The sequence below is a fragment of the Saimiri boliviensis genome, chromosome 12, assembly GCF_048565385.1.
Source record: "Saimiri boliviensis isolate mSaiBol1 chromosome 12, mSaiBol1.pri, whole genome shotgun sequence".
Taxonomy (NCBI): Eukaryota; Metazoa; Chordata; class Mammalia; order Primates; family Cebidae; genus Saimiri; species Saimiri boliviensis.
In genome coordinates this window covers 34535434-34554541 of record NC_133460.1, presented here as the reverse complement: position 1 = coordinate 34554541, position 19108 = coordinate 34535434, and the positions used below count along the sequence as shown (strand labels likewise).

Genomic DNA, 19108 nt, shown 5'->3' with positions numbered 1-19108 from the left:
ATATATATATATACCATCTTATTTGTGAATCCTGTTAAAATCTAGCCTCAATTTTAAAGTAAGAAAGAATTTTACAAAGTAAACCCAACAGTCTCTTCTCTTACTCAACCTCAGCAGCACCCCCTCCTAGGGGCCCCTCCCTTCAACTTCCACCTCACAGCCCTGGCTAGGTGTGTCCCCACCTCACAGGCCACTCTGTCTCCTGCAGACTGAGGCTCCATCTCCACAGACCTCCCAGCTTGAGAGCCCTGAAGACTCACTCTTGAGAGCTCCCCCAGCCATACTCTCCCCTAGAGGTCCTCCCACCATGCCCAGATGTCAGATGCCCTCATCTAGGACCCCATGACAACTCCCCGTCCATCCCCAGGTTGACCCTTGGCCTGTTTGACATTTCTACTTGAATGTCTCACAGACATCCCAAACTGTTTATTTTAACGTGACAGTGAAAAGGAATGTCTCCTTCCCATCCTATCACTCAGCCGCCCATTTGCCCTCCCTGAGGGCCACCAACTATTGTTATCAGTCTCTGAAAAGTCTGACAAAGATATTCTATAGAACAAGTCTGTATCTTGATTGTGGGAATGGTTACATGAATTTATGCATGGGATAAAACTGCATAGAACTACACACACACACACACACACACACACACACACACACACACACGGGTACTGGTTAAAACCCAGTGAGGCCCATAGTTTGGTTAACAGTACTATACTAATGTCAATTTCCTGGTTGTGACAGTGTACTGCAGTTACATGTCACCACTGAAGGAAGCGGGGGTGAGGGGGTGAAAGGTTCATGGGACTCTATGTACTACTTTTGCAACTTCCTGTGAGGCTATGATTATTTCCAAATAAAAAGTTAAGAGTATTCTGTGCATGTGTTCTTTTGTATTCAAACTGGAGCTACCAGCAAGTTCTGCACCTCCTGTCTTCATGTAGTATCCAATCAGTGTGTTCTTTGTTCTATGATACGGCTGTTATCATAATTTCACCAGGCCTCTGGTAATGCACCTTTTGGTTATTTCCATTCTTTAAAGGTCACCATGTACACAGGGCATTTCATATACATTTAAGCATCCCTTTAAAGAATTTTTATAAGATAGGCCAGCCATGGTGGTTCACGCCTGTAATCCCAGCACTTTGGGAGGCTGAGACGGGCAGATCGATCATGGTGAAACCCCGTCTCTACTAAAAATACAACAGTTAGCCAAGTGTGGTAGCACATGCCTGTGATCCCAGCTACTCAAGAGGCTGAGGCAGGAGAATCACTTGAACCGGGAGGCAGAGGTAGCAGTGAGCAGAGATTGCATCACTGCACTCTACCTGGGCAAGACTCCGTTTCAAAACAAAAAATTCTGTGGGATAAAGGGCATACATATTTGTTTACCAGGGAGGTAAGAAACAGTGTGGCAACGTGGTGAGGTTGTATTTATTCTAGCCTATCATTAGCAAAGCCGAGCATCCAGATTTAAGAATCATCTATACTTCTCTGTCCGTGGCTTGTCTGCTCATATCCTCTGCTCCATTTTCTTCCAGGCTGAGATTTACTTACCTATGGAAGCTCTTTATATGTTGAGGAAAATAGTCCTTTCTGATGTTAGTGGCATTTTTTCCAATTTGATGTCAATCTTCTGACTGGTTATTTTTGACAGCAACGGTTTTTTTTTTTTTTTTTTTTTTAAGTGGCTGAATTTATCAGTATTTTATTTTATGGCTTCTGGATTTTGACATACTCCGAAATATTTTCACTACTCTGATATTGTAAAATACTCACTCCTCCTATATTTTCTTCTGGTATGTGTTTGATCTTGAAATATTTTTTAAATATTCTCCAACATTTCACTACAAAGAGTGATGTAGGGGCTGAGCACAGTGGCTCACACCTGTAATCCCAGCACTTTGGGAGGCCAAGGCAAGTGGATTAACTGAGGTCAGGAGTTCAACAGCAACCTAAGCAACATGATAAAACTCGTCTCTACTAAAAATACAAAAATAAGTTGGACATGGTGGCACACACCTGTAATCCCAGCTATTCGGGAGGCTGAGGCATAAGAATCGCTTGAACCCGAGAGCGGAGGTTGCAGTGAGCCGAGATCATGCCATTGTACTCCAGCTGGGTAACAGAGCAACATTCTGCTCAAAAATAAATAGATAAATAAAATTTTAAAAAAGCACACACACATACAAATCAGCCCAGAGTGCTGGCATCTGCTTGTATGTAGTCTCAGCTACTCAGAGGCTAAAGGAAGAAGATCACTTGAGCCCAGGTGTTCAAGGCTCAGCAGCCTATAATCACACCACTGCACTCTAGCCTGGGGCACAGAGCAAGGCTCTGTCTCTAAAATAAGTTTTGGGGTTTTTTTGTTTTTTTGAGATGGAGTCTTGCACTGTCACCTGGGCTAGAGTACAGCACGATCTTGGCTCACTTCAACCTCCACCTCCTGGGTTCAAGTGATTCTCCTCCCTCAGCCTCCCAAGTAGCTGGAATTACAAGCAACTGCCACCACGCCCAGCTAATTTTTTTGTATTTTTAGTAGAGACATGGTTTTCACTATGTTGGCCAGGCTAGTCTCAAACTCCTGACCCTGTGATGTGCCCTCCTCAACCTCCCAAAGTGCTAGGATTACAGGCCTGAGCCACAGCACCAGGCCTAAAATAATTTTTAAAACACACACACACACACACACACACACACACACACACACACACACATATCCCAGTTCTTGGTCTCCTGCTTAAGACCCTTCAGCGGCTGCTCAGGATGCTGGAATGAAGCCTTGCCTCTGCACAGTGACCTAGCAGACCCCCCTCCCCGAGCTGTGGAGCCCCTCCCTCCCCCAGATGCACACAGGAGACTCCGGTCACACTGACCTTTTATGAGCTCCCAGAACAAGTCAGGCATTCCATGCTTCTAAGCCACTGTGTTTGTTGTTCCCTCTGCCCAAAATACACTTCCTAGCTCTCCACAGAGCTGGCTCCTTTTCATTTAGCAATCAGCTTAAATAACACTGTTAGGGACCTTCCCTTGCCACCCTAAATTGCCACCACACCCCTTCTCATCCCTCTTATTCACTTCAGCAGGTACCTGGTACTTCTTAGCCTTCATTGTAAGAACAATGTCTGGGTCCAGGTCAATAAACACTTGAATGAAAGAACGAAGTAAGCAGCCCAGTGTAAAGAGAATACCTCATACAAAGTTCAGAGGCCCAGGAGTTAGAAGCTGGTAAAACTTCACAAGAAGCAAGTATGAGGAAGGAGGGTGCCCAATAGGAAACGGCTCCATGCAAAGAGAGCCGGCTCTGGTGACACTTGGCCTCCAACTCTTTAGGGGACCAAGGTGGGAAGTGAATTAAAATAGTGGGAAGTGGCTGGAGACAGCGATGGGAAAAAACCTGAAACCATAAGCAACTCCTCGAGGTACACAATGACGAGTTTCATTGATCACCTCTTCTCCTAAATAAAAAAAGAATTCCAGGGAAGAAGGCACTTTGTGTTTTTGTTTAGTCTTCGAGACAGAGTCTCGCTATGTGACCCAGGCTGGAGTGCAGTGCCATAATCATAGCTCACTGCAGCCTCGACCTCCAGAGCTCAATCCTCCCACCTCAGCCCCCCAAGTAGCTGGGACTACAAGCACATACCATTACACCTGGCTAATCTTTGTATTTTTTGTAGAAACAGGGTCCCACTATATTGCCCAGGCTGGTCTCAAACTTCTGGGCTCAAGCAATCTGCCCACCTTAGCCTCCCAAAGTATTGAGATTACAGGCGTGACCTATGCCTGGCCCAAGGGAAGACACTTTGAACAGTTCATTTTAAAGCAAGAAACTCAATTAAATAGGAATTTCGTTAAACTAACTGAACTCTTGCAAACTGGAATATCATCTTTCTGGGATCAGCTGACTTAAAATTCGTTACTAATCTTGAAGGTAGATAAGATCAAAGGGCATCCTGGATCTTCAGAATTCCTTTAGTATTCACTGAGTGCCTGGTAGGTTAAACTCATTATCCCAAAGTCTAGTTACAATGTTGGTACTAGACAAACACATCTACATCCATGAGCTTTTGACCTTACATGATAACTTTAGAAACTAGCTTTCATTAACAGAAGACATCAAGGTAAAGGAAATGTGACTGCAACATACTGAGACAGAAATAGTAGCTGACATGCAGCAGCGCTCTTACTGGATGTCAGGCACTGCTCTACATGCTTTTTATGTATTAAGTCATTTAATCCCCATGCTAACCTTAAGTGACAGGTACTGTAAAGAAACTGAAATGCAGACAAGTGATGCAACCGGCCCAGGATTACAGCTAGGGAGTAGCAGAGCTCGATTTCAAAGCCAGACATCCTGGCTCCAAGCCCGAGAGCCTATCCACCTGGCTCTTCTGCACCTTATGTGCCAATGACGCCTGGAGGGGAGTGAGCACCTGTCTAGGATGGCCCTGGGCTGGGATCTGAAAGACAAATATGGCTCTGATGAACAGGGCACTTTAAAGCCATTCAGAAGAAATGAAAGAAACACAGGCATGTGTGTGCACACATGTACACAAAAAAATATGCTCAACAGCCATCATTTAATGCAACTCAGACAAAGCAGAGGGGTTTCACAGGAATGCAGCGAGCCAGGAGTCAGGACACCACTCCAGGGAAAATCTTCCAAGGGAATATGCTCCATTCAGAACATAATGTGTTTAAATACAAATAATATTAAACAGACTTATAAGATGTGATAACACAGGACCAAAACATCCCAGTGAATGCAGTACAGAGGTTGCCAGGCCCAGCATTTGCACTTATGACTACATTTCAATTGAAAAATTATAGGCTGGGTACAGTGAGTCATGCCTATAATCCCAACACTTTGGGAGGCTGAGGTGGGAGGATCACTTGAGCTCAGAAGTTTGAGACCAGCCTGGGCAACACAGGAAGACCCCATCTCTACAAAAAGTAAAAAAAAAAAAAAAAGTAACTGTGCACAGTGGAGACTGAGGCAGAAAGATTGCCTGAGCCCAGGAGTTTGAAGTTGCAGTGAACTGTGACTATGCTACTATACTTCAGCCTGGGTGACAGAGCAAGGTCCTGCCTTTAAAAAAAAAAAAAAAAAAAAAAAGCAAAAACAAAAAAAGACGAGGAGAGAGGGAAGGGAAAATGACAATTTCAAGTTTATATTCAATTCTATGCCCAGGCTGAAGTCTCTCTGTGTAATATTAATAGCTTTGAAACAACAACTACAAAGTATCATTATTATCATCCTTGTTTGGCAACAGTGTATTAACCGGCTCTTGCAACACTTAGAAAAACACTTGGGGCACAAGGCAAGCCTTAGAAGGCTGCAAACCCAGGTGGTAAAACATTAAAGATTGCTGAAGCTCCTACGGATACTTTATGAAAGGGTTTCTCCCTATTACCAAAAAGGAAAACTTCATGAGAGTGGGTATGCCAAACAATAGCAGCACAGTAATGTTACATTTTGGCTGGAGTTCTTCCCCCCACAAAACTATTCACTTTGAAACTGCTGTCAGATTTCAGATTCTGTAAGATACAAAGTCTGTGAAGGGCCTCCCTCCTCTGTGAAAAGTCTCCCTCCACCCAACCCCTGCTAGGTTGTTTGCAGGAACATCTCATCTTATCTATGACAACGCAACAGGAATATTTCATGCAAAATCTTCTTGATAAATGATTTGCCTGGGGACACTCATACCACCACAATGTGCCCAAGACCACCAGTTGATGAAGTCTTCCCAACCCCAACACACTCTCACCTTCTTACCAAATGTTCCAGATTTAACATCCTACTCCAAACTCAGCCCTTTTCATAAAATACAAAGCTTTCTGCTCTTTGTGAAAAAGTAACCTCGTTGCTTTACATAAATGAAAATCACCTCATTTAAAATGCCTTTTGTGTACATGTAAATTAAAACGTTATCACTAGCACTAATTTTTAAACTTCTAGATTAATACTCTAATACTTCTCCTTAAAAATTACCTAAAATTTCTTCTTGAGTTCCCAACATCTCATGCTTTAAATAATTTTCATCAGAAATCTGGAGGAAAAATATTTTCACTTAAAAAAAAGTAACAAAATACTTCAAGACATTATCCAGAAGACAAAAGTTTGCTCATGCCGTACTGTCTCTAGAAAGCCCTTTCTAGGGTATCTGTGGCAACAGGACACAGACATCTTTTGTTTCTTTCTTCCTTTACTGAAATGCTCAAAACTTTCCAACAGTCACTCCCACCCTCCCTAGGGTAAAGAGTTTCTATAATTGATTCACTTCCACTTATACCGATAATTTAACCCATCCCAATTGACAGGTTTTAAAATCAGTCAAAATTAAGAATTGTGGAACAATGTGGCTGACAAAACCACCATTGTTCTGGGAATCTAGGGAATGGGAAGAGGATGTCGGTCTGTGTAAAACCCCCAACCCAAAGTCATAGTAATACAAAGAAAGGTAGGAATTGTCTACTTCATTTGGATGGCAGAAAATCAATGGGCTCTTTGCAGAACACACACACACATACACACACACACACACACACACACACACAAATATTGATAATATTCAGCTTCAATAACTCATGATCTCATTGTGAGCCAAACCACATACAACTATTTGTAGCAGCCAGCATACAGCAGATAGGAAACATTTTTCAACTGGGAAAATTCTGTCCATTAACTTGAATTAGTCCGCAAATTAGGACAAGAGCCCATTGTGCTTCAGTTCAATAGTTTGGCTCAGGATGAGAAGAGGCAGTGGACGCTTTGAGAGCCTTAAGGGAAGGAGGCCACATGCCATCACAGAAGCAGGAAAAGATAAGCAGATCCGACATCAGCTCTCAGACCCACCCCACTCAGATGCCCTAGCTGACCGCTGTCCAGCTGAAATATTATACAAATACAAGCCATACGTGTCATTTTATTTATTTATTTAGGGAGGGACTCTCACTCTGTCGCCCAGGGGGTAGTGCAGTGGTACCATCTCTGCTCACTGCAACCTCTGCCGCCCCGTTGATGCAATTCTCCTGCCTCAGCCTCTCCAGTAGCTGGAATTACAGGCATGCGCCACCACGCCCGGCTAACTTTTGCATTTTTACTAGAGACAGGGTTTCACCATGTTGGCCAGGCTGGTCTGGAACTCCTGACCTCAGGTGATCCAGCTGCCTCGGCCTCCCAAAGTGCTGGGATTGCAGGCGTGAGCCACCCTGCCCGGCCCGCACATGTCATTTTAAATTTCCAAATAGCCATACTTTAAAAAAAAAAAAAAAAAAAAGGAAAAATAAAAGCAGTGAGATTAACTGTTGTTTTTTTCTTTCTTTTGAGACAGCGTCTCCGTCTATCACCCAGGCTGGAACACAATGGCACATCTCGGCTCCTCGAAGCCCAAATCTCCTAGACTCCAGTGATTCTCCCACCTCAGCCTCCCAAGTAGTGGATTCTCCCACCTTTCCCTCCCGAGTAGCTAACTACAGGCATGCACCAGCAGGCCAGATGAATTTTTTGTATTTTTTGTAGAGCTGGGGGGTCTCACCATGTTGCCCAGGCTGGTCTTGAACTAATGCACTCAAGCAAACCTCCTGCCCCAGCCTCCCAAACTTTTGGGATGACAAGCATGAACCACTGCACCCTGCCAAGATTGATTTTAATGACAGATTATTTTCGTTAATCCAATTTGCCCCAAACATGGCCATCTCAACAAGCATTTGAGTATAAAAGATTACCAAGGACATCTTTTATGTTCTTTCTCATCCTAAGTATTTAAAATCAGATGCACGTTTCACAGCTGGGACCACAACTCAAAACTCCACCCATTTCGTGGGCTCCATCACCCGCAACGGCCGGGGGGTCAGTGGCCACCGTACTGGCCACGGCAGGTTCTTGGTGGTGCAGTACCGAACATGGGCACCTCCTTTTCATCCCTAGACAGGTCGGGACGGGAAAATACCCAACTCCTGGCAAATCCACCCCGTCCCAACGCAGGCGCGACCTCTGAGGCGCCCGCCGGGCCGCGGGCGGCCCCACCCCTGCTCTCCCAGGCCTCACCGGAAGCCCCGCTAATGGGAACTGACAGGTCCGGGTCCTCCCAGGCGGCGCCCCCTCCTCCGCGGACCCCGAGGCCTCGCCCCGCCCGGCCCGGAGCGGCGCCCCGCGCGAAAAAATAAAAGAAGAAGAAGAAAGGGGGGGTGAAAAAAAGGGATGAGCCCAAAATTAATGAGCCAAGCCCTCCGCCGGCACCCTCCCCGCCCCCAAACCCAAGACGATGAATCGGGGTCTCTGCGATCACCAGGGCAGGGAAAAATTTAAAAAAAAAAAAAAACAAAACAATTTTTTTTAGTAAAATAACCAAAAGGGAGACATTTTGCCGAGGGATGGCAGGCAGAAGTGGGTCACGTTATTCTCGGTGGGGGAAGGGGAAGGCGCGCCCACCCGCCCCTCCGCGCGCGCGGGCGGGGGCCCCGCTCCCATCAGGGTCCTCTCGGGTCCGCGATCCCCCGATCGCCGCCCCTCCCCCGCCCCGCCGTCCGTTAACGGCCGCGCGCGAGCACGAGGCGGCGGCGGCGCGCGCGCGCGCGCGGGCAGGAGCGCGGGGGCGCGCGCTTGCTTCATCCCCGGCGGCGCCCACCTACCCCTACCTGTGGGGACGACGCGCCGGCCGGCGGCGGAAGGCAGACGGAGGCGGGAGGTGGCTGGCGGGCGGGCGGGCGGCGGCGGCGGCGGCGGCGGCGGCGGCGGGGCCTGGCTGCTCGCTCGCAGCTCTCCCTCGGTTAGCGGCGGCGGCGGCTCGGCTGTGCTGGCGGCGGCGCCCTCTGGCGGCGGGAGGCCGCGCTCGCCGCCCGGGAGACGCCGCCATTGGCTACACCCGAGCTGCGGTCTGGGGGCGGTGGCGCCACGTCGGGCCGGGGGCGGGAATCTGGGCGCGCCGTTCAATCCGGAGCCGCGGCGTCGACGCGCGGCCCACCGGGTGAGCCAATGGGAAGGCCGCGTTGCGCAAGGGACGCGCTGGGACTCGAGACGGATTAACCAGCGCCTGGGTTTTCTGGGGCTTCGGCCGGCCGCGGCCTGAGCAGAAGCGCGGGGAGGTGGAGCAGCGTCCAGCGGGGAGAGGAGCTGCAGTCGGCGTCGGGAAGCTCACCCTGGAGCCTGCTTGACTGGCGAGTCCTCATCCGGGCGCCCTGCTTGCGAAGAGTGACTGCATCCTCAGAACCACCGTGAAGGTTCCCGTTCCAGCGGATGAGGGACGGAGGCGCGGAGCCCAGCGGCAGCCGGGCAGCCGGAGACAGCCTCGTTCCGGTGCCGTCTGCCGGCTCTTGCAGCGCCTGGATCCCTGTCCTTCCGGCCCCAGCCCAAACGCCGCCTCGTCCACCTGCATTTTACGGCCGGGTGCCCCGCGGCGGGCACGGCGTCTTGTAAAATGCCCAGCTCAGCAGTGGGCGCGGCAGGGTGCCGGCGCCATAGGATGGAGGGCGAGATCTGGGCCGACAAGCGCCCAAAGAAGACCGTTTTGGACCGTGAAGACCAAAGGAATTCAAGCAGGAAGATGTGGCAGGAAAGCCTCTTAGGAGGTGACAGCCATGAAGCCATGCGGGAAGTGGTCCCCAGGCAGTAAACAGTGCAAAGACCCCGAGGCTGGACCTTGGTGTCTGGATAACAGGGAAGGCCTCCTTGGCTGATGTGTGCCAGAGGGTAGAAAGATCTGTGAGTCAGAGGGGCTGCCATGTGGAATTTGGAGTTTGGTGTGGATGGGGGTCATTCATTGAGTCTGAATCGGGAGTTCCAAGGTCTGATTTATATTTTAGAAAGTTCTCTCCACCTACCGTGCAGAGAATGGGCTGCAAGAGGAACAAGAGAAGCGGAGCCCACAAAATGGCTCTTCCAGGGGTCTGGGTCATGTAGATTTACAAACCAGAGTATTAGCTCAGGCTGCCATGACAAAATACCCCAGACCAGGCAGCTTAGACAATAGGAATTTATTTTCTGTCTGTTTTTGGTTCTTTTGAGATGGAGTTTTGCTGTTGTTGCCCCGGATGGAGTGCAATGGCGCGATCTTGGCTCACTGCAACCTCCGCCTCTTGGGTTCAAGCGATTCTCCTGCTCAGCCTCCCGAGTAGCTGGGATTACAGACATGCACCACCACGCCCACCTAATTTTGTATCTTTAGTAGAAACGGGGTTTCCCCGTGTTGGTCAAGCCAGTCTCGGACTCCTGAGCCACGGAGCCCAACCTTTCTCACCGTTCTAGAGGCTGGAAGTCTAAGATCCGGGTACTGGCAGGGCTGGTTTCTGGTGAGGCCTCTCTTCCTGATGTGTAAACAGCCGTCTTTTCACTGTGTCCTCACAGAGCCTTTTCTCTGTGAGCAGGAATCCGTGATTTGTCTTCCTTTCTTTTAAAAGGACAACAGTTTTATGAGATTAGGGCCCCACCCTGTGACTTCCTTAGGGCGCCACCCTGTGACTTCCAGTCACAGGGTGGGGCCCTAATCTCATAAAACTGTTGTCCTTTTAAGGACAATGACTGCCTAAAAGGTCCTATTCAAATAGTCATATTAGGGACCCTATGACTTCAGTTAACCCTAATTGTTTCCTAAAAGGCCCTATTCAAATAGTCATATTAGGGTTAGGGCTTCAACATACGGACTGTGTGGTGCGGGTGTGGGGATTGGGAAGTGTTTCAGTCCGTAACACCAGGTAACTGCTGCAACAGAAACAGTGGAGAACTGATGGGCTGTGGTTTTAGGGAAGCTCCTCTAAGAAAAGGGTGGATTCGGCTGGGCATGGTGGCTCAGGCCTGTGATCCCAGCGCTTTGAGAGGCTGAGGCGAATAGATCACAAGGTCAGGAGTTCGGGGCCAACATGGTAAAACTATGTTTCTATTAAATTATCCAGATGTGGTGGTGGGCGCCTGTAATCTCAGCTACTGGGGAGGCTGAGGCAGGAGAATTGCTTGAACTTGGGAGGCGGAGGTTGCAGTGAGCCATGATCACACCATTGGCACTCTAGGCTGGGTGACAGACCAAGACTCCATCTCAAAAATAAGGAGTGGTTAGCTGGGCATGGTGGCGCGTGCCTGTAATCCCAGCTACTCAGGAGGCTGAGGCAGGAGAATTGCCTGAACCCAGGAGGCGGAGGTTGCGGTGAGCCGAGATCGCGCCATTGCACTCCAGCCTGGGTAACAAGAGCGAAACTCCATCTCAAAAAAAAAAAAAAGAAAAAGAAAAAAGAAAAAGCAAAGCGTTATCACAAGGAATATAGGCAAATGTACAGAACTGAAATTCGAATGGCGAGAATGGCAAGGAAAGCTGGCAACTTCTATGTACCTGCAGAACCCAAACTGGCGTTTGTCATCAGGATCAGATGTATCAGTGGTGTGAGCCCAAAGGTCTGAAAGGTGTTGCAGCTTCTTCACCTTCGTCAGATCTTCAGTAGAACCTTCGTGAAGCTCAACAAGGCTTCAATTAACATGCTGAGGCTTGTAGAGCCATATATTGCATGGGGGTACCCAAATCTGAAGTCAGTAAATGAACTTATCTACAAACGTGGTTATGGCAAAATCAGAAAGAAGCGAATTGCTTTGACAGATAACGCTGTGATTGCTCGATCTCTTGGAAAATATGGCATCATCTGCATGGAGGATCGGATTCATGAGATCTATCTGTTGGAAAACGGTTAAAAGAGGCAAATAACTTCCTGTGGCCCTTTAAATTATCTTCCCCATGGGGCGGAATGAAGAAAAAGACCACCTATAGGTGGAGATGCTGGCAACAGGGAGGACGAGATCAACAGGCTTATTAGAAGAATGAACTAAGGTGTCTCCCATGATCATTTTTCTAAGCTAGTCAGTTAATAAACAGTACCTGCTCTCAACTGAAAAAAAAAGAAGGCAGGAGAAGGGGGAAGACATAGAAGCAATCAGTACTTAGAGATCTGATATAGATGCTAGACTGAGAAGTAGACAGGGTGGTTATCAATGAATGCTGTGAAGAAAAGACACCATGAAGGAGATGGTGACAGGCTATTATGGGCACACTGCCTGTGGAGTAGCCCTCCTCTTCAAGGAGCAGGTTTTTGGTTTGTTTTTTGTTGTTGTTGTTTCATTTTTTTAATAAAAATGTAATTTTGACCAGGCACACCTATAATCCCAGCAGTTTGGGAGGCCAAGACCGGCAGATTACCTGAGGTCAGGAGTTCAAGATCAACCTGGCCAACATAGCAAAACTCTACAAAAAATACAAAAATTAGCTGGGCATGGTGGTGCGTGCTTGTAATCCCAGCTACTTGGGAGGCTGAGGCAGGAGAATCACTTGAACCCGGGAGGCAGAGGTTGCAGTGAGTCAAGATCACACCACTGTACTCCAGCCTCTGTCTCAAAAATAATTTTTTAATTAATTAAAGGAGATGATGGGGAAGCCAAGTCATACAAAAGGGGTTGCAGGTTCATTCCTATAGGGGTCCAGCAGTGACCTAGTGAGTGGAGCCTATACAGGCGTCACTGGCACTCGGTAGACTGGTGAGCACCCTGCCCACGCTAACTAAGGTTAACAACTGCTTCCCAGCCCTCTCCCTTGTTGCACTGTGTTCTACAAAGGCAGCTTTGCCAGAAATTCCAGGCATATTTCAAGATTAGCCAGAAATTGGGATTTTATTACAACAAACATCCCTATCTTGAAAAGCTTAACTAAATAGAAAAAAACACTATAGAGTACAAATAAGCTGTGTCCAAAGGCAGCATTGAGCCCATGAGCCACCCACTTGCACCCTCTGTCTTAAAAACTGAAGATACGGATAGGTCTTAGGACAGACCTTCTAGCTTCATTGATGGAAGTTATGAGCTAGTCACCAGATATTGTAGCGAATGCCATAAAAAATACAAATGGGGCGGGCGGGTGCGGCAGGAATAAAAAAAAAATAGAGATGGGGCTAGGTGGGGTGCCTTACACCTGTAATCCCAGCACTCTGGGAGGCCAAGGTGGGCGATCACCTGAGGTCGGGGGTTTGAGACCAACCAGACCAATACGGAGAAACCTTGTTACGACTAAAACGACAAAATTAGCCGGGCGTGGTGGTGCACGCCTGTACTCCCAGCTCCTCAGAAGGCTGAAGCAAGAGAATCTCTTGAACCCAGGATGCAGAGGTTGCTGTGAGCCAAGAACACACCATTGCACTCCAGCCTGGGCAACAAGAGCAAAACTCTGTCTCAAAAGGAAAAAAAAAAAGGCAGGGCCTTTCTCAGTTGCCCAGGTTGAAGTGCAATGGCGTGATCAATTACAGCTCACTGCAGCCTCAATCTCCTGTGTTTAAGCACTGATTCCACCTCAGACTCCTGAGTAGCTGGGACTGCAGGCTCATACCACAGTCTTTTTCAATTAAAAAAAAGAAAGAAAGAAAACAAGGGCTGCTCTTTCCTTTGCTTTTGGTTTTACTTAAGTATAGTAGCTTTCGAATTCAGCCTTCTTGCTCGCCTTGAATCCTCCATGCCTCTGCATGTTGTACCTGTTCACAGGTGTATTAGGAGTCAGTATATAGGATTATTTCAGGTTGCCTTAGTTTTCCCTTCAGCTGGTCACCAAATTAAGTATCTCAGTAAAATAACCCATCTCCTAGCACCCATCGAAAAAATTGGGAATTACTTCTCCTTGGCCTATGCGGTCCCTGGATACCAGCTTCCACAGTGGCAGTTCAGCGTTACGTACAAAGTTATCTGAGATTCTCAGCAGGAGCTGGCATGCACACATAGCAAAGTGTCCGGTTTTTTAAAATATATTCACTGGGCTGGTTGCGGTGGCTCATACCTGTAATCCCAGCACGTTTGGAGGCCGAGGAAAGCAGATCACTGTGGTCAGGTATTTAAGACCAGCCTGGCCAACATGATGAAACCCCATCTCTACTAAAAATACAATAATTAGCCTGGCAGGGTGGTGGATGCCTGTAGTCCCAGCTATTCGGAGGCTGAGGCAGGAGAATTACTTGAATCCAGGAGGGGGATGTTCAGTGAGCCGAGATTGTGGCACTGCACTCCCGCCTGGGCAACAGAGCAAGACTCAATCTCAAAAATAAATAAATAAATAAAAGTTTATATATATATATATATATATATATACACACACACACACACACACATGGGCACACACAACTGAAGTTCCCCCTAAAGGAAAAAGGTGTTTTGTATTGTGATAAACATAGTGACTCATTTAAGCTCTCCCAAATAAGTACAAGGTGAACATTTAAGATGTTATGAGTAGATAGCACAATTGTGGAAAGAGAGGGCTTTGGAGTCTGAGAAGCCTGCAGGAAAGTCCTCACTCCTTTTACATCTGGGTGGCCCTTGGCAAGTATCTTTCAGAGGCTTGAGTTCATCTTTAAATGTGGCTAATGATCTCTCTGGCGAAGTGATGATTAAATAACATATATAAACCACCTGGCGCAGAGACTGTTCAATAAATAGCAGATCCTTTTTTTTCCCCTTGCCTAGACTAGAGCGCATGACACAATCACAGCTTATTGCAACCTCAGCTTCCTGGGGCTCAAGCAGCCTTCCCACCTCAGCCTTCTGAGTAATGGTGACCACAGGCACCCACACCACTGTGCCCAGCTAATTTTTGTATTTTTTGATAGAGACAGGGTTTTGCCATGTTGCCCAGGCTGGTCTTGAACTCCTAGGCTTAAGCAATCTGCCCACCTTGGCCTCCTAAAGTTCTGAGATTAAAGGTGTGAGCCACCATGCCCAGCCTAGGAGTTATACTTTCCACTATGAATGGAGTAATCGTTCCAGCAGTAATCTTTGGAATAGGAAGGGGTACTTGCACGCATACACCCCATCCCCAGAGATTTCGAGCCATGCTCCCTAGACCCCCTGGGAGTGACTGCCTTGGAAGATGTTCTTAAGTAGGAGGATGGAGGGTCACAGATCCCTCAGGTGCACTGAGGTGGAGAAATGGTCAGGAGTCTCTGCCTTAAAAATGAAGCTTAAGAGATACGCCCACCATCTGAGGGCCATTAGCACCATGTTACCTACTGAAATCAACTGACCACAGGACCAACCTCAAATAAGAACAAATAACAAAAATGACCTGTTTGCAAATATTACCAGAAAAGAAGTACCTTCCATTTTCCAGCACTCAAAATATGAAAGAAACATTTAGGAAAACATTTAGAAAAGAAACATTTAGTACTCAACGTGTGCTCAATCTTTGCCAAAGGGCCTCAGGATACTTTGACAGGCCACATGCATTGAATTTTGTCAGTACTCCTGGAAATCTTTTTTTTTTTTTTTTTGAGACGGAGTTTCCCTCTTGTTACCCAGGCTGGAGTGCAATGGCGCGATCTCGGCTCACTGAAACCTCCGCCTCCTGGGTTCAGGCAATTCTCCTGCCTCAGCCTCCTGAGTAGCTGGAATTACAGGCACGTGCCACCATGCCCAGCTAATTTTTTTGTATTTTTAGTAGAGACGGGGTTTCACCATGTTGACCAGGATGGTCTCGATCTCTTGACCTCATGATCCACCCGCCTCGGCCTCCCAAAGTGCTGGGATTACAGGCTTGAGCCACCGTGCCCGGCTCCTGGAAATCTTAATGTGTAACCTGCAAAGTTTAATATTACATTTCTGTTGAATAATCACTGTGAGACCGGGCACAGTGGCTCATGCCTGTAATCCTAGCACTTTGGGGGGCCGAGGTGGACAGATCACCTACGTCAGGAATTCGAGACCAGCCTGGCCAACATGGTGAAACCCTGTCTCTAAAAATATAAAAGTAGCCGGGCATGGTGGTGCATTTCTGTAATTCCAGCTACTCGAGAGGCTGAGGCAGGAGAATCACTTGAACCTGGGAGGCAGAGATTGCAGTGAGCCAAGATTGCAGCACTACACTTTAGCCTAAGCAACAAGAGTGAAACTCAGTCACAAAAAAAAATATAAGTCTTCCGTTAAGTAACCACACAAATATTTCCAAGAACACATCCAAAGCCATGTTCCCTCTGGGAAGCTGTTATAAAATGTACTTAGGCTGGGCGTGGTGGCTCACGCCTGTGATCCCAGCACTTTGGGAGGCCGAGGCAGGTGGATCACCTGAGGTCAGGAGTTCGAGACCAGCCTGGCCAACATGGTGAAACCCCCATGTCTACTAAAAAAAAAGTTGGGCGTGGTGGCAGGTGCCTGTAATTCCAGCTACTCGGGAGGCTGAGGTAGGAAAATCACTTGAACCGGGAGGTGGAGGTTGCAGTGAGCTGAGATGGCACCATTGCACTCCAGCCTGGGTGACAAGAGCGACTCCATCTCAAAAAGAAAACAAAAACAAAAGGTATTTCTGTGAGCATGCACCACTATAAGTGCATACATGCAGACAACTAAATATCCCAGCATGCACGTGTGTGTGTGTGTGTGTGTGTGTGTGTGTGTTTGTGTGTGTGCATGCGCGCATGCACGCGTTCCCTTTTGGAAGTAAAAGATACAACCAAAATGTTCATATATGTTTATTTCATATACATTCATTATAAGATGGACTTAGAGCTGGTATTTTTTTTTTTTCCAAAATATATATGACTAGGTTTTCAGTAGTCTTGGGTTTAGGGTAGATTTCTTAGTGCTTCTCAGTTCAAATGTTAGTTTTTTCCACCTCTTCTGCAGAATCAGTGAAGTCTTTTTTTCCATCTTGGATCAGGGAAAGGATTTCGAATCTGCTAATTTGGCCGGGAACGGTGGCTCATGCCTGTAATCCCAGCACTGTGGGAGGCTGAGGTGGGTGGATAACAAGGTCAGGAGTTCGAGACCAGCCTGACCAACATGGTGAAACCCCGTCTCTACCAAAAATACAAAAATTTGCCAGGTGTGGTGGCACTCTTTTGTAATCCCAGCTACTCAGGAGGCTGACGCAGAATTGCTTGAACCTGGGAGGTGGAGGTTGCAATGAGCCGAGATCTCACCGCTGTATCCTAGCTTGGGGAACAGAGTGAGACTCCGTCTCAAATAATAATAAAATAAAATATGCTAATTTATCCACAGAATGTACGACAGTGGTTTGGCACCTTTTTTCCTAGGAGGATGTCAAAATCTGGCAATGAAGTTTCTTTAACCAGATTCGAACTAGAATATTATAGGTCAAATCTAACAAGAAGGAGCCCAAGTCTTAGTGATGCAAATACCCTTTGGGGGCCAGATCCCTTTCAAGCACTTCACTGGTATTTTTTTTCAAGGAGTTATGAGTGTATATGTCAAGAAATATTGGCTGGGCACAGTGGCTCCTGCCTGTAATCCAAGTGCTTTGGGAGGCCGAGGCAGGTGGATCACCTGAGGTCAGTAGTTCGAGACCAACCTGGCCAACATGGTAAAACCCTATCTCTACTAAAAACACAAAAAAATCAGCTGGGCATGGTGATACAAGCCTGTAATCCAGCTACCAGGGAGGCTGAGGCAGGAGAATCACTTGAACCCAGAAGGCAGAGGTTGCAGTGAGCTGAGATTGTACCACTGCATTCCAGCCTGGGCAGTAGAGCAAGACTCCATCTCAAAAAAATGAAGAAAAAGAATTTTTTAGTTATAAGAGACTTTAAGTAGTGAGCCCTAATTAAAAAAGGTTAAGGGAAAGAAAGGAAATTTATGAGCTCCTAGAACTTAATTGTCCAGGGTAGGGTGCGGTAGCTCATGCCTGTAATCCCAGCATTTTGGGAGGCGGACAAGGGCAGATCAGGTCAGGAGATCGACACCACCCAGGCCAACATGGTGAAACCCCATCTCTACTGAAAATACAAAAATTAGCTGGGTGTGGTGGTGCGCACCTATAGTCTCAGCTACTCGGGAGGCTGAGGCAGGAGAATCACTTGAACCTGGGAGATGGAGGCTGCAGTGAGCCAAGATCATGCCACTGCACTCCAACCTGGGCAACAAGAGTGAGACTGCGTCTCAAAAAACAAGCAAACAAACAAAAAAACGTAATTGTCCAGGTAAGTCTGGTGTCAGTTTCATCAAAAACTCAGGCATTCTCTCTCCATCTGTCAGTTCCACTTTCCATTCTCAGGCTGCCCCTCCCCTTGGGACAGTGTAACTGCCAGCAGTTCCAGGCTTCAGTGTTATTTTCTCAGCAACTCCCACAAAGCCTTGCTCTTACAAACATTTCCACAAATACCTGGACATGACTCATTGGCCAGAACTGGGTCACACTGTTACCTGTGGAGGGTGTCCAGGTTCTTGACATTTTGAATAAAGAATTGGACGAAACACACAAACAAAGCAATGAAAGAAAAGTACAGATTTTTTTTTTTTTTTTTTTTTTGAGACGGAGTTTCGCTCTTGTTACCCAGGCTTGAGTGCAATGGCGCGATCTCGGCTCACCGCAACCTCCGCCTCCTGGGTTCAGGCAATTCTCCTGCCTCAGCCTCCTGAGTAGCTGGGATTACAGGCACGCGCCACCATGCCCAGCTAGTTTTTTGTATTTTTAGTAGAGACGGGGTTTCACCATGTTGACCAGGATGGTCTCGATCTCTTGACCTCGTGATCCACCCACCTCGGCCTCCCAAAGTGCTGGGATTACAGGCTTGAGCCACCGCGCCCTGCAAGCACAGATTTTTTTTGAAAGGAGAGCACACACCACAGAGTGGGGAGCAGGTTAGAGGAAGTGGCTGAAGATTGCTGGTTACGGAATTTTCTAGGTTTTAAATACCCTTCAGAGGTTTACCATTGGTTACTTGGGTATGCCCTATGTAAATGAAGAGGATAAAGTGAAGTTACAAAGTTACTTACTTGGTATACACCCTATGCAAATGAAGAGGATGTTTCCTGCCAAGCGGACATGAACTCACAAAGTTATTTACTTGGGCACAGAAAGTTGGGGTTTTGGCCAGCTGAAGTGGCTCACGCCTGTAATCCTAGTACTTGGAGGCCAAGGTGGGTGGATCACAAGGTCAGGAGTTCAACCAGCTTGGCCAACATGGTGAAACCCCATCTCTACTAAAAATACAAAAATTACAGATGCCTGTAATCCCAGCTAATTGGGAGACTGAGGCAGGAGAATTGCTTGAACCCAGGAGGTGGAGGTTGCAGTGAGCCAAGATCGGGCCACTGAACTGCATCTCAGACCAAAAAAAAAAAAAAAAGAAAGTTAGGGTTTTCCCCTTC

The 19108-nt window shown here is 47.4% G+C and overlaps 1 protein-coding gene across 3 annotated transcripts in view; it reads right to left on the bottom strand.

Annotated features, from left to right (window-relative positions):
- The window catches only part of ZC3H7A (zinc finger CCCH-type containing 7A), a 46338-nt gene extending 37549 nt beyond the window's left edge, over positions 1 to 8789 (bottom strand). The window contains exon 1 of one of the 3 annotated variants that reach the window (XM_039477762.2): positions 8641 to 8789. The gene's annotated coding sequence lies outside the window, so the exon portion shown is untranslated. The remainder of the gene's footprint in view (positions 1 to 8640) is intronic. The other 2 variants (XM_039477763.2, XM_074382222.1) reach the window with 2 other exon arrangements.
- Positions 8790 to 19108: the final 10319 nt, after the last annotated feature.